At 41.9% G+C, this 22,810-nt stretch overlaps 18 non-coding genes across 18 annotated transcripts; all 18 read left to right on the forward strand.

Annotated features, from left to right (window-relative positions):
- The first annotated feature begins 3,265 nt into the window (after positions 1-3,265).
- On the forward strand, positions 3,266-3,347 carry trnal-aag (transfer RNA leucine (anticodon AAG)). The gene has a single exon. It is a non-coding gene; the product is annotated as a tRNA-Leu (tRNA).
- Positions 3,348-5,831: 2,484 nt separating this feature from the next.
- On the forward strand, positions 5,832-5,913 carry trnal-aag (transfer RNA leucine (anticodon AAG)). Its single transcript has one exon. It is a non-coding gene; the product is annotated as a tRNA-Leu (tRNA).
- A 452-nt stretch (positions 5,914-6,365) lies between these two features.
- On the forward strand, positions 6,366-6,447 carry trnal-uaa (transfer RNA leucine (anticodon UAA)). The gene has a single exon. It is a non-coding gene; the product is annotated as a tRNA-Leu (tRNA).
- Positions 6,448-7,120: 673 nt separating this feature from the next.
- trnal-aag (transfer RNA leucine (anticodon AAG)) lies at positions 7,121-7,202 on the forward strand. The gene has a single exon. It is a non-coding gene; the product is annotated as a tRNA-Leu (tRNA).
- A 452-nt stretch (positions 7,203-7,654) lies between these two features.
- trnal-uaa (transfer RNA leucine (anticodon UAA)) lies at positions 7,655-7,736 on the forward strand. The gene has a single exon. It is a non-coding gene; the product is annotated as a tRNA-Leu (tRNA).
- Positions 7,737-8,409: 673 nt separating this feature from the next.
- trnal-aag (transfer RNA leucine (anticodon AAG)) lies at positions 8,410-8,491 on the forward strand. The gene has a single exon. It is a non-coding gene; the product is annotated as a tRNA-Leu (tRNA).
- Positions 8,492-9,692: 1,201 nt separating this feature from the next.
- On the forward strand, positions 9,693-9,774 carry trnal-aag (transfer RNA leucine (anticodon AAG)). Its single transcript has one exon. It is a non-coding gene; the product is annotated as a tRNA-Leu (tRNA).
- Positions 9,775-10,975: 1,201 nt separating this feature from the next.
- Positions 10,976-11,057, forward strand: trnal-aag (transfer RNA leucine (anticodon AAG)). Its single transcript has one exon. It is a non-coding gene; the product is annotated as a tRNA-Leu (tRNA).
- Positions 11,058-12,258: 1,201 nt separating this feature from the next.
- trnal-aag (transfer RNA leucine (anticodon AAG)) lies at positions 12,259-12,340 on the forward strand. Its single transcript has one exon. It is a non-coding gene; the product is annotated as a tRNA-Leu (tRNA).
- A 452-nt stretch (positions 12,341-12,792) lies between these two features.
- trnal-uaa (transfer RNA leucine (anticodon UAA)) lies at positions 12,793-12,874 on the forward strand. The gene has a single exon. It is a non-coding gene; the product is annotated as a tRNA-Leu (tRNA).
- A 673-nt stretch (positions 12,875-13,547) lies between these two features.
- trnal-aag (transfer RNA leucine (anticodon AAG)) lies at positions 13,548-13,629 on the forward strand. Its single transcript has one exon. It is a non-coding gene; the product is annotated as a tRNA-Leu (tRNA).
- Positions 13,630-14,830: 1,201 nt separating this feature from the next.
- Positions 14,831-14,912, forward strand: trnal-aag (transfer RNA leucine (anticodon AAG)). Its single transcript has one exon. It is a non-coding gene; the product is annotated as a tRNA-Leu (tRNA).
- A 1,201-nt stretch (positions 14,913-16,113) lies between these two features.
- On the forward strand, positions 16,114-16,195 carry trnal-aag (transfer RNA leucine (anticodon AAG)). The gene has a single exon. It is a non-coding gene; the product is annotated as a tRNA-Leu (tRNA).
- A 1,201-nt stretch (positions 16,196-17,396) lies between these two features.
- Positions 17,397-17,478, forward strand: trnal-aag (transfer RNA leucine (anticodon AAG)). Its single transcript has one exon. It is a non-coding gene; the product is annotated as a tRNA-Leu (tRNA).
- Positions 17,479-18,679: 1,201 nt separating this feature from the next.
- trnal-aag (transfer RNA leucine (anticodon AAG)) lies at positions 18,680-18,761 on the forward strand. Its single transcript has one exon. It is a non-coding gene; the product is annotated as a tRNA-Leu (tRNA).
- Positions 18,762-19,962: 1,201 nt separating this feature from the next.
- trnal-aag (transfer RNA leucine (anticodon AAG)) lies at positions 19,963-20,044 on the forward strand. The gene has a single exon. It is a non-coding gene; the product is annotated as a tRNA-Leu (tRNA).
- Positions 20,045-21,245: 1,201 nt separating this feature from the next.
- Positions 21,246-21,327, forward strand: trnal-aag (transfer RNA leucine (anticodon AAG)). The gene has a single exon. It is a non-coding gene; the product is annotated as a tRNA-Leu (tRNA).
- Positions 21,328-22,528: 1,201 nt separating this feature from the next.
- trnal-aag (transfer RNA leucine (anticodon AAG)) lies at positions 22,529-22,610 on the forward strand. The gene has a single exon. It is a non-coding gene; the product is annotated as a tRNA-Leu (tRNA).
- Positions 22,611-22,810: the final 200 nt, after the last annotated feature.

Consider the following 22,810-nt stretch of genomic DNA (forward strand, 5'->3'; position numbering starts at 1 on the left):
TGGAGGCGTGGGTTCAAATCCTGCCATTCTTTCTGGACTTTACTTTAAGATTATTGGAAGAAATGCATACACATACCCATTGTTGTGTTTGTGCATCTTCACTTAAGTTAATGTGTGTGCCCAGTAAGTGCTCATTGTAATTACTTCACGGCAGAGTGGTTCAATGCTTACTTCTATCCATACTCACATTGTCATGTTCTCAAATGCCTAGGCATTCATTCCAACTAGTGTGTTCGTGAAATATCTTGTGTCTGCATTGCTTAAGTGGACACTTTCAAGATTCTTATTTGGAATTGGGGAAATCACTAGAAACAAGTTCGCTGCAACATCCAAGAAATGCATATTTTTGTAACCAGTCAGCTGCTGAAATATTGGTTCCCACTGATTCCCAAAGATTTCCACGACAACTAAAACATATTTACAAGTCCCACTCCCCAAAAAAGCAAGCAGAGTGGCGCAGCGGAAGCGTGCTGGGCCCATAACCCAGATGTCGATGGATCGAAACCATCCTCTGCTATTTGTAAATGCTTTAGATAAGGTGAATTTGTCTATACTTTCAATCCATTCTCATAATTCAATGTTTTCAGTTGACTAAGCAGCCATTGCCCCAAGTGTATGAAGGAAATGTTTTCTCCCTTCAGTGCTGCAGTGGACATCAAATATTCGTCTCAAGAAGCTGATGCAAATGTAGCATTTACAGGTAGTGTGGCCGAGTGGTCAAAGGCACTGGATTAAGGCTCCAGTCTCTCAGGAGGCGTGGGTTCAAATCCCACCACTGCCATTAACAATGAAAGGTACCTGGTAAAGCCAAAGATGTGATTCTCTGACCTCATACTGACTTGCATGCATTGCTAAGTGAACTTGTGTGAAGCAACAATCATTAGCAGAAGGATGAGTGGTGATTCCATGCTGGATCTACCCTTTCCATCATACTCAAGTTGCCATGCTTTTAGATAACTAATCAATCATTGCCCAAAGTGTTAAACTTGAAACAGGCATTCGCAGTGCAATGGAAAACCTTGCTAACGGTCAATGTCTTATTCATTTCAGTTTGCAAACACTTGTCAAAGTGAGGTCAACTGTTAAATGTTGCTCCTGTGACTGATTGTTCTAAACTATTTAGTTGGCTTCTCTGATTGCTCTTTGTGGAACTATGAACATTGACAGTTGACTAATTAGCTTAGAGTGTTTTCAGAACAACTGGGCGGAGCAGGAGCAATTCCCTAAAAACAAGGTAGTGTGGCCGAGTGGTCGAAGGCGCTGGATTTAGGCTCCAGTCTCTGTGGAGGCGTGGGTTCAAATCCTGCCATTCTTTCTGGACTTTACTTTAAGATTATTGGAAGAAATGCATACACATACCCATTGTTGTGTTTGTGCATCTTCACTTAAGTTAATGTGTGTGCCCAGTAAGTGCTCATTGTAATTACTTCACGGCAGAGTGGTTCAATGCTTACTTCTATCCATACTCACATTGTCATGTTCTCAAATGCCTAGGCATTCATTCCAACTAGTGTGTTCGTGAAATATCTTGTGTCTGCATTGCTTAAGTGGACACTTTCAAGATTCTTATTTGGAATTGGGGAAATCACTAGAAACAAGTTCGCTGCAACATCCAAGAAATGCATATTTTTGTAACCAGTCAGCTGCTGAAATATTGGTTCCCACTGATTCCCAAAGATTTCCACGACAACTAAAACATATTTACAAGTCCCACTCCCCAAAAAAGCAAGCAGAGTGGCGCAGCGGAAGCGTGCTGGGCCCATAACCCAGATGTCGATGGATCGAAACCATCCTCTGCTATTTGTAAATGCTTTAGATAAGGTGAATTTGTCTATACTTTCAATCCATTCTCATAATTCAATGTTTTCAGTTGACTAAGCAGCCATTGCCCCAAGTGTATGAAGGAAATGTTTTCTCCCTTCAGTGCTGCAGTGGACATCAAATATTCGTCTCAAGAAGCTGATGCAAATGTAGCATTTACAGGTAGTGTGGCCGAGTGGTCAAAGGCACTGGATTAAGGCTCCAGTCTCTCAGGAGGCGTGGGTTCAAATCCCACCACTGCCATTAACAATGAAAGGTACCTGGTAAAGCCAAAGATGTGATTCTCTGACCTCATACTGACTTGCATGCATTGCTAAGTGAACTTGTGTGAAGCAACAATCATTAGCAGAAGGATGAGTGGTGATTCCATGCTGGATCTACCCTTTCCATCATACTCAAGTTGCCATGCTTTTAGATAACTAATCAATCATTGCCCAAAGTGTTAAACTTGAAACAGGCATTCGCAGTGCAATGGAAAACCTTGCTAACGGTCAATGTCTTATTCATTTCAGTTTGCAAACACTTGTCAAAGTGAGGTCAACTGTTAAATGTTGCTCCTGTGACTGATTGTTCTAAACTATTTAGTTGGCTTCTCTGATTGCTCTTTGTGGAACTATGAACATTGACAGTTGACTAATTAGCTTAGAGTGTTTTCAGAACAACTGGGCGGAGCAGGAGCAATTCCCTAAAAACAAGGTAGTGTGGCCGAGTGGTCGAAGGCGCTGGTTTTAAGCTCCAGTCTCTGTGGAGGCGTGGGTTCAAATCCCGCCATTCTTTCTGGACTTTACTTTAAGATTATTGGAAGAAATGCATACACATACCCATTGTTGTGTTTGTGCATCTTCACTTAAGTTAATGTGTGTGCCCAGTAAGTGCTCATTGTAATTACTTCACGGCAGAGTGGTTCAATGCTTACTTCTATCCATACTCACATTGTCATGTTCTCAAATGCCTAGGCATTCATTCCAACTAGTGTGTTCGTGAAATATCTTGTGTCTGCATTGCTTAAGTGGACACTTTCAAGATTCTTATTTGGAATTGGGGAAATCACTAGAAACAAGTTCGCTGCAACATCCAAGAAATGCATATTTTTGTAACCAGTCAGCTGCTGAAATATTGGTTCCCACTGATTCCCAAAGATTTCCACGACAACTAAAACATATTTACAAGTCCCACTCCCCAAAAAAGCAAGCAGAGTGGCGCAGCGGAAGCGTGCTGGGCCCATAACCCAGATGTCGATGGATCGAAACCATCCTCTGCTATTTGTAAATGCTTTAGATAAGGTGAATTTGTCTATACTTTCAATCCATTCTCATAATTCAATGTTTTCAGTTGACTAAGCAGCCATTGCCCCAAGTGTATGAAGGAAATGTTTTCTCCCTTCAGTGCTGCAGTGGACATCAAATATTCGTCTCAAGAAGCTGATGCAAATGTAGCATTTACAGGTAGTGTGGCCGAGTGGTCAAAGGCGCTGGATTAAGGCTCCAGTCTCTCAGGAGGCGTGGGTTCAAATCCCACCACTGCCATTAACAATGAAAGGTACCTGGTAAAGCCAAAGATGTGATTCTCTGACCTCATACTGACTTGCATGCATTGCTAAGTGAACTTGTGTGAAGCAACAATCATTAGCAGAAAGATCAGTGGTGATTCCATGCTGGATCTACCCTTTCCATCATACTCAAGTTGCCATGCTTTTAGATAACTAATCAATCATTGCCCAAAGTGTTAAACTTGAAACAGGCATTCGCAGTGCAATGGAAAACCTTGCTAACGGTCAATGTCTTATTCATTTCAGTTTGCAAACACTTGTCAAAGTGAGGTGAACTGTTAAATGTTGCTCCTGTGACTGATTGTTCTAAACTATTTAGTTGGCTTCTCTGATTGCTCTTTGTGGAACTATGAACATTGACAGTTGACTAATTAGCTTAGAGTGTTTTCAGAACAACTGGGCGGAGCAGGAGCAATTCCCTAAAAACAAGGTAGTGTGGCCGAGTGGTCGAAGGCGCTGGATTTAGGCTCCAGTCTCTGTGGAGGCGTGGGTTCAAATCCTGCCATTCTTTCTGGACTTTACTTTAAGATTATTGGAAGAAATGCATACACATACCCATTGTTGTGTTTGTGCATCTTCACTTAAGTTAATGTGTGTGCCCAGTAAGTGCTCATTGTAATTACTTCACGGCAGAGTGGTTCAATGCTTACTTCTATCCATACTCACATTGTCATGTTCTCAAATGCCTAGGCATTCATTCCAACTAGTGTGTTCGTGAAATATCTTGTGTCTGCATTGCTTAAGTGGACACTTTCAAGATTCTTATTTGGAATTGGGGAAATCACTAGAAACAAGTTCGCTGCAACATCCAAGAAATGCATATTTTTGTAACCAGTCAGCTGCTGAAATATTGGTTCCCACTGATTCCCAAAGATTTCCACGACAACTAAAACATATTTACAAGTCCCACTCCCCAAAAAAGCAAGCAGAGTGGCGCAGCGGAAGCGTGCTGGGCCCATAACCCAGATGTCGATGGATCGAAACCATCCTCTGCTATTTGTAAATGCTTTAGATAAGGTGAATTTGTCTATTCTTTCAATCCATTCTCATAATTCAATGTTTTCAGTTGACTAAGCAGCCATTGCCCCAAGTGTATGAAGGAAATGTTTTCTCCCTTCAGTGCTGCAGTGGACATCAAATATTCGTCTCAAGAAGCTGATGCAAATGTAGCATTTACAGGTAGTGTGGCCGAGTGGTCAAAGGCACTGGATTAAGGCTCCAGTCTCTCAGGAGGCGTGGGTTCAAATCCCACCACTGCCATTAACAATGAAAGGTACCTGGTAAAGCCAAAGATGTGATTCTCTGACCTCATACTGACTTGCATGCATTGCTAAGTGAACTTGTGTGAAGCAACAATCATTAGCAGAAGGATGAGTGGTGATTCCATGCTGGATCTACCCTTTCCATCATACTCAAGTTGCCATGCTTTTAGATAACTAATCAATCATTGCCCAAAGTGTTAAACTTGAAACAGGCATTCGCAGTGCAATGGAAAACCTTGCTAACGGTCAATGTCTTATTCATTTCAGTTTGCAAACACTTGTCAAAGTGAGGTCAACTGTTAAATGTTGCTCCTGTGACTGATTGTTCTAAACTATTTAGTTGGCTTCTCTGATTGCTCTTTGTGGAACTATGAACATTGACAGTTGACTAATTAGCTTAGAGTGTTTTCAGAACAACTGGGCGGAGCAGGAGCAATTCCCTAAAAACAAGGTAGTGTGGCCGAGTGGTCGAAGGCGCTGGATTTAGGCTCCAGTCTCTGTGGAGGCGTGGGTTCAAATCCTGCCATTCTTTCTGGACTTTACTTTAAGATTATTGGAAGAAATGCATACACATACCCATTGTTGTGTTTGTGCATCTTCACTTAAGTTAATGTGTGTGCCCAGTAAGTGCTCATTGTAATTACTTCACGGCAGAGTGGTTCAATGCTTACTTCTATCCATACTCACATTGTCATGTTCTCAAATGCCTAGGCATTCATTCCAACTAGTGTGTTCGTGAAATATCTTGTGTCTGCATTGCTTAAGTGGACACTTTCAAGATTCTTATTTGGAATTGGGGAAATCACTAGAAACAAGTTCGCTGCAACATCCAAGAAATGCATATTTTTGTAACCAGTCAGCTGCTGAAATATTGGTTCCCACTGATTCCCAAAGATTTCCACGACAACTAAAACATATTTACAAGTCCCACTCCCCAAAAAAGCAAGCAGAATGGCGCAGCGGAAGCGTGCTGGGCCCATAACCCAGATGTCGATGGATCGAAACCATCCTCTGCTATTTGTAAATGCTTTAGATAAGGTGAATTTGTCTATACTTTCAATCCATTCTCATAATTCAATGTTTTCAGTTGACTAAGCAGCCATTGCCCCAAGTGTATGAAGGAAATGTTTTCTCCCTTCAGTGCTGCAGTGGACATCAAATATTCGTCTCAAGAAGCTGATGCAAATGTAGCATTTACAGGTAGTGTGGCCGAGTGGTCAAAGGCGCTGGATTAAGACTCCAGTCTCTCAGGAGGCGTGGGTTCAAATCCCACCACTGCCATTAACAATGAAAGGTACCTGGTAAAGCCAAAGATGTGATTCTCTGACCTCATACTGACTTGCATGCATTGCTAAGTGAACTTGTGTGAAGCAACAATCATTAGCAGAAGGATGAGTGGTGATTCCATGCTGGATCTACCCTTTCCATCATACTCAAGTTGCCATGCTTTTAGATAACTAATCAATCATTGCCCAAAGTGTTAAACTTGAAACAGGCATTCGCAGTGCAATGGAAAACCTTGCTAACGGTCAATGTCTTATTCATTTCAGTTTGCAAACACTTGTCAAAGTGAGGTCAACTGTTAAATGTTGCTCCTGTGACTGATTGTTCTAAACTATTTAGTTGGCTTCTCTGATTGCTCTTTGTGGAACTATGAACATTGACAGTTGACTAATTAGCTTAGAGTGTTTTCAGAACAACTGGGCGGAGCAGGAGCAATTCCTTAAAAACAAGGTAGTGTGGCCGAGTGGTCGAAGGCGCTGGTTTTAAGCTACAGTCTCTGTGGAGGCGTGGGTTCAAATCCCACCACTGCCATTCTTTCTGGACTTTACTTTAAGATTATTGGAAGAAATGCATACACATACCCATTGTTGTGTTTGTGCATCTTCACTTAAGTTAATGTGTGTGCCCAGTAAGTGCTCATTGTAATTACTTCACGGCAGAGTGGTTCAATGCTTACTTCTATCCATACTCACATTGTCATGTTCTCAAATGCCTAGGCATTCATTCCAACTAGTGTGTTCGTGAAATATCTTGTGTCTGCATTGCTTAAGTGGACACTTTCAAGATTCTTATTTGGAATTGGGGAAATCACTAGAAACAAGTTCGCTGCAACATCCAACAAATGCATATTTTTGTAAACAGTCAGCTGCTGAAATATTGGTTCCCACTGATTCCCAAAGATTTCCACGACAACTAAAACATATTTACAAGTCCCACTCCCCAAAAAAGCAAGCAGAGTGGCGCAGCGGAAGCGTGCTGGGCCCATGACCCAGATGTCGATGGATCGAAACCATCCTCTGCTATTTGTAAATGCTCTAGATAAGGTGAATTTGTCTATACTTTCAATCCATTCTCATAATTCAATGTTTTCAGTTGACTAAGCAGCCATTGCCCCAAGTGTATGAAGGAAATGTTTTCTCCCTTCAGTGCTGCAGTGGACATCAAATATTCGTCTCAAGAAGCTGATGCAAATGTAGCATTTACAGGTAGTGTGGCCGAGTGGTCGAAGGCGCTGGATTAAGGCTCCAGTCTCTCAGGAGGCGTGGGTTCAAATCCCACCACTGCCATTAACAATGAAAGGTACCTGGTAAAGCCAAAGATGTGATTCTCTGACCTCATACTGACTTGCATGCGTTGCTAAGTGAACTTGTGTGAAGCAACAATCATTAGCAGAAGGATGAGTGGTGATTCCATGCTGGATCTACCCTTTCCATCATACTCAAGTTGCCATGCTTTTAGATAACTAATCAATCATTGCCCAAAGTGTTAAACTTGAAACAGGCATTCGCAGTGCAATGGAAAACCTTGCTAACGGTCAATGTCTTATTCATTTCAGTTTGCAAACACTTGTCAAAGTGAGGTCAACTGATAAATGTTGCTCCTGTGACTGATTGTTCTAAACTATTTAGTTGGCTTCTCTGATTGCTCTTTGTGGAACTATGAACATTGACAGTTGACTAATTAGCTTAGAGTGTTTTCAGAACAACTGGGCGGAGCAGGAGCAATTCCCTAAAAACAAGGTAGTGTGGCCGAGTGGTCGAAGGCGCTGGTTTTAAGCTCCAGTCTCTGTGGAGGCGTGGGTTCAAATCCCACCACTGCCATTCTTTCTGGACTTTACTTTAAGATTATTGGAAGAAATGCATACACATACCCATTGTTGTGTTTGTGCATCTTCACTTAAGTTAATGTGTGTGCCCAGTAAGTGCTCATTGTAATTACTTCACGGCAGAGTGGTTCAATGCTTACTTCTATCCATACTCACATTGTCATGTTCTCAAATGCCTAGGCATTCATTCCAACTAGTGTGTTCGTGAAATATCTTGTGTCTGCATTGCTTAAGTGGACACTTTCAAGATTCTTATTTGGAATTGGGGAAATCACTAGAAACAAGTTCGCTGCAACATCCAAGAAATGCATATTTTTGTAACCAGTCAGCTGCTGAAATATTGGTTCCCACTGATTCCCAAAGATTTCCACGACAACTAAAACATATTTACAAGTCCCACTCCCCAAAAAAGCAAGCAGAGTGGCGCAGCGGAAGCGTGCTGGGCCCATAACCCAGATGTCGATGGATCGAAACCATCCTCTGCTATTTGTAAATGCTTTAGATAAGGTGAATTTGTCTATACTTTCAATCCATTCTCATAATTCAATGTTTTCAGTTGACTAAGCAGCCATTGCCCCAAGTGTATGAAGGAAATGTTTTCTCCCTTCAGTGCTGCAGTGGACATCAAATATTCGTCTCAAGAAGCTGATGCAAATGTAGCATTTACAGGTAGTGTGGCCGAGTGGTCAAAGGCGCTGGATTAAGGCTCCAGTCTCTCAGGAGGCGTGGGTTCAAATCCCACCACTGCCATTAACAATGAAAGGTACCTGGTAAAGCCAAAGATGTGATTCTCTGACCTCATACTGACTTGCATGCATTGCTAAGTGAACTTGTGTGAAGCAACAATCATTAGCAGAAGGATGAGTGGTGATTCCATGCTGGATCTACCCTTTCCATCATACTCAAGTTGCCATGCTTTTAGATAACTAATCAATCATTGCCCAAAGTGTTAAACTTGAAACAGGCATTCGCAGTGCAATGGAAAACCTTGCTAACGGTCAATGTCTTATTCATTTCAGTTTGCAAACACTTGTCAAAGTGAGGTCAACTGTTAAATGTTGCTCCTGTGACTGATTGTTCTAAACTATTTAGTTGGCTTCTCTGATTGCTCTTTGTGGAACTATGAACATTGACAGTTGACTAATTAGCTTAGAGTGTTTTCAGAACAACTGGGCGGAGCAGGAGCAATTCCCTAAAAACAAGGTAGTGTGGCCGAGTGGTCGAAGGCGCTGGATTTAGGCTCCAGTCTCTGTGGAGGCGTGGGTTCAAATCCTGCCATTCTTTCTGGACTTTACTTTAAGATTATTGGAAGAAATGCATACACATACCCATTGTTGTGTTTGTGCATCTTCACTTAAGTTAATGTGTGTGCCCAGTAAGTGCTCATTGTAATTACTTCACGGCAGAGTGGTTCAATGCTTACTTCTATCCATACTCACATTGTCATGTTCTCAAATGCCTAGGCATTCATTCCAACTAGTGTGTTCGTGAAATATCTTGTGTCTGCATTGCTTAAGTGGACACTTTCAAGATTCTTATTTGGAATTGGGGAAATCACTAGAAACAAGTTCGCTGCAACATCCAAGAAATGCATATTTTTGTAACCAGTCAGCTGCTGAAATATTGGTTCCCACTGATTCCCAAAGATTTCCACGACAACTAAAACATATTTACAAGTCCCACTCCCCAAAAAAGCAAGCAGAGTGGCGCAGCGGAAGCGTGCTGGGCCCATAACCCAGATGTCGATGGATCGAAACCATCCTCTGCTATTTGTAAATGCTTTAGATAAGGTGAATTTGTCTATACTTTCAATCCATTCTCATAATTCAATGTTTTCAGTTGACTAAGCAGCCATTGCCCCAAGTGTATGAAGGAAATGTTTTCTCCCTTCAGTGCTGCAGTGGACATCAAATATTCGTCTCAAGAAGCTGATGCAAATGTAGCATTTACAGGTAGTGTGGCCGAGTGGTCAAAGGCGCTGGATTAAGGCTCCAGTCTCTCAGGAGGCGTGGGTTCAAATCCCACCACTGCCATTAACAATGAAAGGTACCTGGTAAAGCCAAAGATGTGATTCTCTGACCTCATACTGACTTGCATGCATTGCTAAGTGAACTTGTGTGAAGCAACAATCATTAGCAGAAGGATGAGTGGTGATTCCATGCTGGATCTACCCTTTCCATCATACTCAAGTTGCCATGCTTTTAGATAACTAATCAATCATTGCCCAAAGTGTTAAACTTGAAACAGGCATTCGCAGTGCAATGGAAAACCTTGCTAACGGTCAATGTCTTATTCATTTCAGTTTGCAAACACTTGTCAAAGTGAGGTCAACTGTTAAATGTTGCTCCTGTGACTGATTGTTCTAAACTATTTAGTTGGCTTCTCTGATTGCTCTTTGTGGAACTATGAACATTGACAGTTGACTAATTAGCTTAGAGTGTTTTCAGAACAACTGGGCGGAGCAGGAGCAATTCCCTAAAAACAAGGTAGTGTGGCCGAGTGGTCGAAGGCGCTGGATTTAGGCTCCAGTCTCTGTGGAGGCGTGGGTTCAAATCCTGCCATTCTTTCTGGACTTTACTTTAAGATTATTGGAAGAAATGCATACACATACCCATTGTTGTGTTTGTGCATCTTCACTTAAGTTAATGTGTGTGCCCAGTAAGTGCTCATTGTAATTACTTCACGGCAGAGTGGTTCAATGCTTACTTCTATCCATACTCACATTGTCATGTTCTCAAATGCCTAGGCATTCATTCCAACTAGTGTGTTCGTGAAATATCTTGTGTCTGCATTGCTTAAGTGGACACTTTCAAGATTCTTATTTGGAATTGGGGAAATCACTAGAAACAAGTTCGCTGCAACATCCAAGAAATGCATATTTTTGTAACCAGTCAGCTGCTGAAATATTGGTTCCCACTGATTCCCAAAGATTTCCACGACAACTAAAACATATTTACAAGTCCCACTCCCCAAAAAAGCAAGCAGAGTGGCGCAGCGGAAGCGTGCTGGGCCCATAACCCAGATGTCGATGGATCGAAACCATCCTCTGCTATTTGTAAATGCTTTAGATAAGGTGAATTTGTCTATACTTTCAATCCATTCTCATAATTCAATGTTTTCAGTTGACTAAGCAGCCATTGCCCCAAGTGTATGAAGGAAATGTTTTCTCCCTTCAGTGCTGCAGTGGACATCAAATATTCGTCTCAAGAAGCTGATGCAAATGTAGCATTTACAGGTAGTGTGGCCGAGTGGTCAAAGGCGCTGGATTAAGGCTCCAGTCTCTCAGGAGGCGTGGGTTCAAATCCCACCACTGCCATTAACAATGAAAGGTACCTGGTAAAGCCAAAGATGTGATTCTCTGACCTCATACTGACTTGCATGCATTGCTAAGTGAACTTGTGTGAAGCAACAATCATTAGCAGAAGGATGAGTGGTGATTCCATGCTGGATCTACCCTTTCCATCATACTCAAGTTGCCATGCTTTTAGATAACTAATCAATCATTGCCCAAAGTGTTAAACTTGAAACAGGCATTCGCAGTGCAATGGAAAACCTTGCTAACGGTCAATGTCTTATTCATTTCAGTTTGCAAACACTTGTCAAAGTGAGGTCAACTGTTAAATGTTGCTCCTGTGACTGATTGTTCTAAACTATTTAGTTGGCTTCTCTGATTGCTCTTTGTGGAACTATGAACATTGACAGTTGACTAATTAGCTTAGAGTGTTTTCAGAACAACTGGGCGGAGCAGGAGCAATTCCCTAAAAACAAGGTAGTGTGGCCGAGTGGTCGAAGGCGCTGGATTTAGGCTCCAGTCTCTGTGGAGGCGTGGGTTCGAATCCTGCCATTCTTTCTGGACTTTACTTTAAGATTATTGGAAGAAATGCATACACATACCCATTGTTGTGTTTGTGCATCTTCACTTAAGTTAATGTGTGTGCCCAGTAAGTGCTCATTGTAATTACTTCACGGCAGAGTGGTTCAATGCTTACTTCTATCCATACTCACATTGTCATGTTCTCAAATGCCTAGGCATTCATTCCAACTAGTGTGTTCGTGAAATATCTTGTGTCTGCATTGCTTAAGTGGACACTTTCAAGATTCTTATTTGGAATTGGGGAAATCACTAGAAACAAGTTCGCTGCAACATCCAAGAAATGCATATTTTTGTAACCAGTCAGCTGCTGAAATATTGGTTCCCACTGATTCCCAAAGATTTCCACGACAACTAAAACATATTTACAAGTCCCACTCCCCAAAAAAGCAAGCAGAGTGGCGCAGCGGAAGCGTGCTGGGCCCATAACCCAGATGTCGATGGATCGAAACCATCCTCTGCTATTTGTAAGTGCTTTAGATAAGGTGAATTTGTCTATACTTTCAATCCATTCTCATAATTCAATGTTTTCAGTTGACTAAGCAGCCATTGCCCCAAGTGTATGAAGGAAATGTTTTCTCCCTTCAGTGCTGCAGTGGACATCAAATATTCGTCTCAAGAAGCTGATGCAAATGTAGCATTTACGGGTAGTGTGGCCGAGTGGTCAAAGGCGCTGGATTAAGGCTCCAGTCTCTCAGGAGGCGTGGGTTCAAATCCCACCACTGCCATTAACAATGAAAGGTACCTGGTAAAGCCAAAGATGTGATTCTCTGACCTCATACTGACTTGCATGCATTGCTAAGTGAACTTGTGTGAAGCAACAATCATTAGCAGAAGGATGAGTGGTGATTCCATGCTGGATCTACCCTTTCCATCATACTCAAGTTGCCATGCTTTTAGATAACTAATCAATCATTGCCCAAAGTGTTAAACTTGAAACAGGCATTCGCAGTGCAATGGAAAACCTTGCTAACGGTCAATGTCTTATTCATTTCAGTTTGCAAACACTTGTCAAAGTGAGGTCAACTGTTAAATGTTGCTCCTGTGACTGATTGTTCTAAACTATTTAGTTGGCTTCTCTGATTGCTCTTTGTGGAACTATGAACATTGACAGTTGACTAATTAGCTTAGAGTGTTTTCAGAACAACTGGGCGGAGCAGGAGCAATTCCTTAAAAACAAGGTAGTGTGGCCGAGTGGTCGAAGGCGCTGGTTTTAAGCTCCAGTCTCTGTGGAGGCGTGGGTTCAAATCCCTCCACTGCCATTCTTTCTGGACTTTACTTTAAGATTATTGGAAGAAATGCATACACATACCCATTGTTGTGTTTGTGCATCTTCACTTAAGTTAATGTGTGTGCCCAGTAAGTGCTCATTGTAATTACTTCACGGCAGAGTGGTTCAATGCTTACTTCTATCCATACTCACATTGTCATGTTCTCAAATGCCTAGGCATTCATTCCAACTAGTGTGTTCGTGAAATATCTTGTGTCTGCATTGCTTAAGTGGACACTTTCAAGATTCTTATTTGGAATTGGGGAAATCACTAGAAACAAGTTCGCTGCAACATCCAAGAAATGCATATTTTTGTAACCAGTCAGCTGCTGAAATATTGGTTCCCACTGATTCCCAAAGATTTCCACGACAACTAAAACATATTTACAAGTCCCACTCCCCAAAAAAGCAAGCAGAGTGGCGCAGCGGAAGCGTGCTGGGCCCATAACCCAGATGTCGATGGATCGAAACCATCCTCTGCTATTTGTAAATGCTTTAGATAAGGTGAATTTGTCTATACTTTCAATCCATTCTCATAATTCAATGTTTTCAGTTGACTAAGCAGCCATTGCCCCAAGTGTATGAAGGAAATGTTTTCTCCCTTCAGTGCTGCAGTGGACATCAAATATTCGTCTCAAGAAGCTGATGCAAATGTAGCATCTACAGGTAGTGTGGCCGAGTGGTCAAAGGCGCTGGATTAAGGCTCCAGTCTCTCAGGAGGCGTGGGTTCAAATCCCACCACTGCCATTAACAATGAAAGGTACCTGGTAAAGCCAAAGATGTGATTCTCTGACCTCATACTGACTTGCATGCGTTGGTAAGTGAACTTGTGTGAAGCAACAATCATTAGCAGAAGGATGAGTGGTGATTCCATGCTGGATCTACCCTTTCCATCATACTCAAGTTGCCATGCTTTTAGATAACTAATCAATCATTGCCCAAAGTGTTAAACTTGAAACAGGCATTCGCAGTGCAATGGAAAACCTTGCTAACGGTCAATGTCTTATTCATTTCAGTTTGCAAACACTTGTCAAAGTGAGGTCAACTGATAAATGTTGCTCCTGTGACTGATTGTTCTAAACTATTTAGTTGGCTTCTCTGATTGCTCTTTGTGGAACTATGAACATTGACAGTTGACTAATTAGCTTAGAGTGTTTTCAGAACAACTGGGCGGAGCAGGAGCAATTCCCTAAAAACAAGGTAGTGTGGCCGAATGGTCGAAGGCGCTGGTTTTAAGCGCCAGTCTCTGTGGAGGCGTGGGTTCAAATCCTGCCATTCTTTCTGGACTTTACTTTAAGATTATTGGAAGAAATGCATACACATACCCATTGTTGTGTTTGTGCATCTTCACTTAAGTTAATGTGTGTGCCCAGTAAGTGCTCATTGTAATTACTTCACGGCAGAGTGGTTCAATGCTTACTTCTATCCATACTCACATTGTCATGTTCTCAAATGCCTAGGCATTCATTCCAACTAGTGTGTTCGTGAAATATCTTGTGTCTGCATTGCTTAAGTGGACACTTTCAAGATTCTTATTTGGAATTGGGGAAATCACTAGAAACAAGTTCGCTGCAACATCCAAGAAATGCATATTTTTGTAACCAGTCAGCTGCTGAAATATTGGTTCCCACTGATTCCCAAAGATTTCCACGACAACTAAAACATATTTACAAGTCCCACTCCCCAAAAAAGCAAGCAGAGTGGCGCAGCGGAAGCGTGCTGGGCCCATAACCCAGATGTCGATGGATCGAAACCATCCTCTGCTATTTGTAAATGCTTTAGATAAGGTGAATTTGTCTATACTTTCAATCCATTCTCATAATTCAATGTTTTCAGTTGACTAAGCAGCCATTGCCCCAAGTGTATGAAGGAAATGTTTTCTCCCTTCAGTGCTGCAGTGGACATCAAATATTCGTCTCAAGAAGCTGATGCAAATGTAGCATCTACAGGTAGTGTGGCCGAGTGGTCAAAGGCGCTGGATTAAGGCTCCAGTCTCTCAGGAGGCGTGGGTTCAAATCCCACCACTGCCATTAACAATGAAAGGTACCTGGTAAAGCCAAAGATGTGATTCTCTGACCTCATACTGACTTGCATGCGTTGGTAAGTGAACTTGTGTGAAGCAACAATCATTAGCAGAAGGATGAGTGGTGATTCCATGCTGGATCTACCCTTTCCATCATACTCAAGTTGCCATGCTTTTAGATAACTAATCAATCATTGCCCAAAGTGTTAAACTTGAAACAGGCATTCGCAGTGCAATGGAAAACCTTGCTAACGGTCAATGTCTTATTCATTTCAGTTTGCAAACACTTGTCAAAGTGAGGTCAACTGATAAATGTTGCTCCTGTGACTGATTGTTCTAAACTATTTAGTTGGCTTCTCTGATTGCTCTTTGTGGAACTATGAACATTGACAGTTGACTAATTAGCTTAGAGTGTTTTCAGAACAACTGGGCGGAGCAGGAGCAATTCCCTAAAAACAAGGTAGTGTGGCCGAGTGGTCGAAGGCGCTGGTTTTAAGCGCCAGTCTCTGTGGAGGCGTGGGTTCAAATCCTGCCATTCTTTCTGGACTTTACTTTAAGATTATTGGAAGAAATGCATACACATACCCATTGTTGTGTTTGTGCATCTTCACTTAAGTTAATGTGTGTGCCCAGTAAGTGCTCATTGTAATTACTTCACGGCAGAGTGGTTCAATGCTTACTTCTATCCATACTCACATTGTCATGTTCTCAAATGCCTAGGCATTCATTCCAACTAGTGTGTTCGTGAAATATCTTGTGTCTGCATTGCTTAAGTGGACACTTTCAAGATTCTTATTTGGAATTGGGGAAATCACTAGAAACAAGTTCGCTGCAACATCCAAGAAATGCATATTTTTGTAACCAGTCAGCTGCTGAAATATTGGTTCCCACTGATTCCCAAAGATTTCCACGACAACTAAAACATATTTACAAGTCCCACTCCCCAAAAAAGCAAGCAGAGTGGCGCAGCGGAAGCGTGCTGGGCCCATAACCCAGATGTCGATGGATCGAAATCATCCTCTGCTATTTGTAAATGCTTTAGATAAGGTGAATTTGTCTATACTTTCAATCCATTCTCATAATTCAATGTTTTCAGTTGACTAAGCAGCCATTGCCCCAAGTGTATGAAGGAAATGTTTTCTCCCTTCAGTGCTGCAGTGGACATCAAATATTCGTCTCAAGAAGCTGATGCAAATGCAGCATTTACAGGTAGTGTGGCCGAGTGGTCAAAGGCGCTGGATTAAGGCTCCAGTCTCTCAGGAGGCGTGGGTTCAAATCCCACCACTGCCATTAACAATGAAAGGTACCTGGTAAAGCCAAAGATGTGATTCTCTGACCTCATACTGACTTGCATGCATTGCTAAGTGAACTTGTGTGAAGCAACAATCATTAGCAGAAGGATGAGTGGTGATTCCATGCTGGATCTACCCTTTCCATCATACTCAAGTTGCCATGCTTTTAGATAACTAATCAATCATTGCCCAAAGTGTTAAACTTGAAACAGGCATTCGCAGTGCAATGGAAAACCTTGCTAACGGTCAATGTCTTATTCATTTCAGTTTGCAAACACTTGTCAAAGTGAGGTCAACTGTTAAATGTTGCTCCTGTGACTGATTGTTCTAAACTATTTAGTTGGCTTCTCTGATTGCTCTTTGTGGAACTATGAACATTGACAGTTGACTAATTAGCTTAGAGTGTTTTCAGAACAACTGGGCGGAGCAGGAGCAATTCCCTAAAAACAAGGTAGTGTGGCCGAGTGGTCGAAGGCGCTGGATTTAGGCTCCAGTCTCTGTGGAGGCGTGGGTTCAAATCCTGCCATTCTTTCTGGACTTTACTTTAAGATTATTGGAAGAAATGCATACACATACCCATTGTTGTGTTTGTGCATCTTCACTTAAGTTAATGTGTGTGCCCAGTAAGTGCTCATTGTAATTACTTCACGGCAGAGTGGTTCAATGCTTACTTCTATCCATACTCACATTGTCATGTTCTCAAATGCCTAGGCATTCATTCCAACTAGTGTGTTCGTGAAATATCTTGTGTCTGCATTGCTTAAGTGGACACTTTCAAGATTCTTATTTGGAATTGGGGAAATCACTAGAAACAAGTTCGCTGCAACATCCAAGAAATGCATATTTTTGTAACCAGTCAGCTGCTGAAATATTGGTTCCCACTGATTCCCAAAGATTTCCACGACAACTAAAACATATTTACAAGTCCCACTCCCCAAAAAAGCAAGCAGAGTGGCGCAGCGGAAGCGTGCTGGGCCCATAACCCAGATGTCGATGGATCGAAACCAGCCTCTGCTATTTGTAAATGCTTTAGATAAGGTGAATTTGTCTATACTTTCAATCCATTCTCATAATTCAATGTTTTCAGTTGACTAAGCAGCCATTGCCCCAAGTGTATGAAGGAAATGTTTTCTCCCTTCAGTGCTGCAGTGGACATCAAATATTCGTCTCAAGAAGCTGATGCAAATGTAGCATTTACAGGTAGTGTGGCCGAGTGGTCAAAGGCGCTGGATTAAGGCTCCAGTCTCTCAGGAGGCGTGGGTTCAAATCCCACCACTGCCATTAACAATGAAAGGTACCTGGTAAAGCCAAAGATGTGATTCTCTGACCTCATACTGACTTGCATGCATTGCTAAGTGAACTTGTGTGAAGCAACAATCATTAGCAGAAGGATGAGTGGTGATTCCATGCTGGATCTACCCTTTCCATCATACTCAAGTTGCCATGCTTTTAGATAACTAATCAATCATTGCCCAAAGTGTTAAACTTGAAACAGGCATTCGCAGTGCAATGGAAAACCTTGCTAACGGTCAATGTCTTATTCATTTCAGTTTGCAAACACTTGTCAAAGTGAGGTCAACTGTTAAATGTTGCTCCTGTGACTGATTGTTCTAAACTATTTAGTTGGCTTCTCTGATTGCTCTTTGTGGAACTATGAACATTGACAGTTGACTAATTAGCTTAGAGTGTTTTCAGAACAACTGGGCGGAGCAGGAGCAATTCCCTAAAAACAAGGTAGTGTGGCCGAGTGGTCGAAGGCGCTGGATTTAGGCTCCAGTCTCTGTGGAGGCGTGGGTTCAAATCCTGCCATTCTTTCTGGACTTTACTTTAAGATTATTGGAAGAAATGCATACACATACCCATTGTTGTGTTTGTGCATCTTCACTTAAGTTAATGTGTGTGCCCAGTAAGTGCTCATTGTAATTACTTCACGGCAGAGTGGTTCAATGCTTACTTCTATCCATACTCACATTGTCATGTTCTCAAATGCCTAGGCATTCATTCCAACTAGTGTGTTCGTGAAATATCTTGTGTCTGCATTGCTTAAGTGGACACTTTCAAGATTCTTATTTGGAATTGGGGAAATCACTAGAAACAAGTTCGCTGCAACATCCAAGAAATGCATATTTTTGTAACCAGTCAGCTGCTGAAATATTGGTTCCCACTGATTCCCAAAGATTTCCACGACAACTAAAACATATTTACAAGTCCCACTCCCCAAAAAAGCAAGCAGAGTGGCGCAGCGGAAGCGTGCTGGGCCCATAACCCAGATGTCGATGGATCGAAACCATCCTCTGCTATTTGTAAATGCTTTAGATAAGGTGAATTTGTCTATACTTTCAATCCATTCTCATAATTCAATGTTTTCAGTTGACTAAGCAGCCATTGCCCCAAGTGTATGAAGGAAATGTTTTCTCCCTTCAGTGCTGCAGTGGACATCAAATATTCGTCTCAAGAAGCTGATGCAAATGTAGCATTTACAGGTAGTGTGGCCGAGTGGTCAAAGGCGCTGGATTAAGGCTCCAGTCTCTCAGGAGGCGTGGGTTCAAATCCCACCACTGCCATTAACAATGAAAGGTACCTGGTAAAGCCAAAGATGTGATTCTCTGACCTCATACTGACTTGCATGCATTGCTAAGTGAACTTGTGTGAAGCAACAATCATTAGCAGAAGGATGAGTGGTGATTCCATGCTGGATCTACCCTTTCCATCATACTCAAGTTGCCATGCTTTTAGATAACTAATCAATCATTGCCCAAAGTGTTAAACTTGAAACAGGCATTCGCAGTGCAATGGAAAACCTTGCTAACGGTCAATGTCTTATTCATTTCAGTTTGCAAACACTTGTCAAAGTGAGGTCAACTGTTAAATGTTGCTCCTGTGACTGATTGTTCTAAACTATTTAGTTGGCTTCTCTGATTGCTCTTTGTGGAACTATGAACATTGACAGTTGACTAATTAGCTTAGAGTGTTTTCAGAACAACTGGGCGGAGCAGGAGCAATTCCCTAAAAACAAGGTAGTGTGGCCGAGTGGTCGAAGGCGCTGGATTTAGGCTCCAGTCTCTGTGGAGGCGTGGGTTCAAATCCTGCCATTCTTTCTGGACTTTACTTTAAGATTATTGGAAGAAATGCATACACATACCCATTGTTGTGTTTGTGCATCTTCACTTAAGTTAATGTGTGTGCCCAGTAAGTGCTCATTGTAATTACTTCACGGCAGAGTGGTTCAATGCTTACTTCTATCCATACTCACATTGTCATGTTCTCAAATGCCTAGGCATTCATTCCAACTAGTGTGTTCGTGAAATATCTTGTGTCTGCATTGCTTAAGTGGACACTTTCAAGATTCTTATTTGGAATTGGGGAAATCACTAGAAACAAGTTCGCTGCAACATCCAAGAAATGCATATTTTTGTAACCAGTCAGCTGCTGAAATATTGGTTCCCACTGATTCCCAAAGATTTCCACGACAACTAAAACATATTTACAAGTCCCACTCCCCAAAAAAGCAAGCAGAGTGGCGCAGCGGAAGCGTGCTGGGCCCATAACCCAGATGTCGATGGATCGAAACCATCCTCTGCTATTTGTAAATGCTTTAGATAAGGTGAATTTGTCTATACTTTCAATCCATTCTCATAATTCAATGTTTTCAGTTGACTAAGCAGCCATTGCCCCAAGTGTATGAAGGAAATGTTTTCTCCCTTCAGTGCTGCAATGGACATCAAATATTCGTCTCAAGAAGCTGATGCAAATGTAGCATTTACAGGTAGTGTGGCCGAGTGGTCAAAGGCGCTGGATTAAGGCTCCAGTCTCTCAGGAGGCGTGGGTTCAAATCCCACCACTGCCATTAACAATGAAAGGTACCTGGTAAAGCCAAAGATGTGATTCTCTGACCTCATACTGACTTGCATGCATTGCTAAGTGAACTTGTGTGAAGCAACAATCATTAGCAGAAGGATGAGTGGTGATTCCATGCTGGATCTACCCTTTCCATCATACTCAAGTTGCCATGCTTTTAGATAACTAATCAATCATTGCCCAAAGTGTTAAACTTGAAACAGGCATTCGCAGTGCAATGGAAAACCTTGCTAACGGTCAATGTCTTATTCATTTCAGTTTGCAAACACTTGTCAAAGTGAGGTCAACTGTTAAATGTTGCTCCTGTGACTGATTGTTCTAAACTATTTAGTTGGCTTCTCTGATTGCTCTTTGTGGAACTATGAACATTGACAGTTGACTAATTAGCTTAGAGTGTTTTCAGAACAACTGGGCGGAGCAGGAGCAATTCCCTAAAAACAAGGTAGTGTGGCCGAGTGGTCGAAGGCGCTGGATTTAGGCTCCAGTCTCTGTGGAGGCGTGGGTTCAAATCCTGCCATTCTTTCTGGACTTTACTTTAAGATTATTGGAAGAAATGCATACACATACCCATTGTTGTGTTTGTGCATCTTCACTTAAGTTAATGTGTGTGCCCAGTAAGTGCTCATTGTAATTACTTCACGGCAGAGTGGTTCAATGCTTACTTCTATCCATACTCACATTGTCATGTTCTCAAATGCCTAGGCATTCATTCCAACTAGTGTGTTCGTGAAATATCTTGTGTCTGCATTGCTTAAGTGGACACTTTCAAGATTCTTATTTGGAATTGGGGAAATCACTAGAAACAAGTTCGCTGCAACATCCAACAAATGCATATTTTTGTAACCAGTCAGCTGCTGAAATATTGGTTCCCACTGATTCCCAAAGATTTCCACGACAACTAAAACATATTTACAAGTCCCACTCCCCAAAAAAGCAAGCAGAGTGGCGCAGCGGAAGCGTGCTGGGCCCATAACCCAGATGTCGATGGATCGAAACCAGCCTCTGCTATTTGTAAATGCTTTAGATAAGGTGAATTTGTCTATACTTTCAATCCATTCTCATAATTCAATGTTTTCAGTTGACTAAGCAGCCATTGCCCCAAGTGTATGAAGGAAATGTTTTCTCCCTTCAGTGCTGCAGTGGACATCAAATATTCGTCTCAAGAAGCTGATGCAAATGTAGCATTTACAGGTAGTGTGGCCGAGTGGTCAAAGGCGCTGGATTAAGGCTCCAGTCTCTCAGGAGGCGTGGGTTCAAATCCCACCACTGCCATTAACAATGAAAGGTACCTGGTAAAGCCAAAGATGTGATTCTCTGACCTCATACTGACTTGCATGCATTGCTAAGTGAACTTGTGTGAAGCAACAATCATTAGCAGAAGGATGAGTGGTGATTCCATGCTGGATCTACCCTTTCCATCATACTCAAGTTGCCATGCTTTTAGATAACTAATCAATCATTGCCCAAAGTGTTAAACTTGAAACAGGCATTCGCAGTGCAATGGAAAACCTTGCTAACGGTCAATGTCTTATTCATTTCAGTTTGCAAACACTTGTCAAAGTGAGGTCAACTGTTAAATGTTGCTCCTGTGACTGATTGTTCTAAACTATTTAGTTGGCTTCTCTGATTGCTCTTTGTGGAACTATGAACATTGACAGTTGACTAATTAGCTTAGAGTGTTTTCAGAACAACTGGGCGGAGCAGGAGCAATTCCCTAAAAACAAGGTAGTGTGGCCGAGTGGTCGAAGGCGCTGGATTTAGGCTCCAGTCTCTGTGGAGGCGTGGGTTCAAATCCTGCCATTCTTTCTGGACTTTACTTTAAGATTATTGGAAGAAATGCATACACATACCCATTGTTGTGTTTGTGCATCTTCACTTAAGTTAATGTGTGTGCCCAGTAAGTGCTCATTGTAATTACTTCACGGCAGAGTGGTTCAATGCTTACTTCTATCCATACTCACATTGTCATGTTCTCAAATGCCTAGGCATTCATTCCAACTAGTGTGTTCGTGAAATATCTTGTGTCTGCATTGCTTAAGTGGACACTTTCAAGATTCTTATTTGGAATTGGGGAAATCACTAGAAACAAGTTCGCTGCAACATCCAAGAAATGCATATTTTTGTAACCAGTCAGCTGCTGAAATATTGGTTCCCACTGATTCCCAAAGATTTCCACGACAACTAAAACATATTTACAAGTCCCACTCCCCAAAAAAGCAAGCAGAGTGGCGCAGCGGAAGCGTGCTGGGCCCATAACCCAGATGTCGATGGATCGAAACCATCCTCTGCTATTTGTAAATGCTTTAGATAAGCTGAATTTGTCTATACTTTCAATCCATTCTCATAATTCAATGTTTTCAGTTGACTAAGCAGCCATTGCCCCAAGTGTATGAAGGAAATGTTTTCTCCCTTCAGTGCTGCAGTGGACATCAAATATTCGTCTCAAGAAGCTGATGCAAATGTAGCATTTACAGGTAGTGTGGCCGAGTGGTCAAAGGCGCTGGATTAAGGCTCCAGTCTCTCAGGAGGCGTGGGTTCAAATCCCACCACTGCCATTAACAATGAAAGGTACCTGGTAAAGCCAAAGATGTGATTCTCTGACCTCATACTGACTTGCATGCATTGCTAAGTGAACTTGTGTGAAGCAACAATCATTAGCAGAAGGATGAGTGGTGATTCCATGCTGGATCTACCCTTTCCATCATACTCAAGTTGCCATGCTTTTAGATAACTAATCAATCATTGCCCAAAGTGT

Source organism: Anarhichas minor, unplaced genomic scaffold (assembly GCF_050575085.1).
Source record: "Anarhichas minor isolate MPS153535 unplaced genomic scaffold, ASM5057508v1 ptg000028l, whole genome shotgun sequence".
Lineage (NCBI taxonomy): Eukaryota > Metazoa > Chordata > Actinopteri > Perciformes > Anarhichadidae > Anarhichas > Anarhichas minor.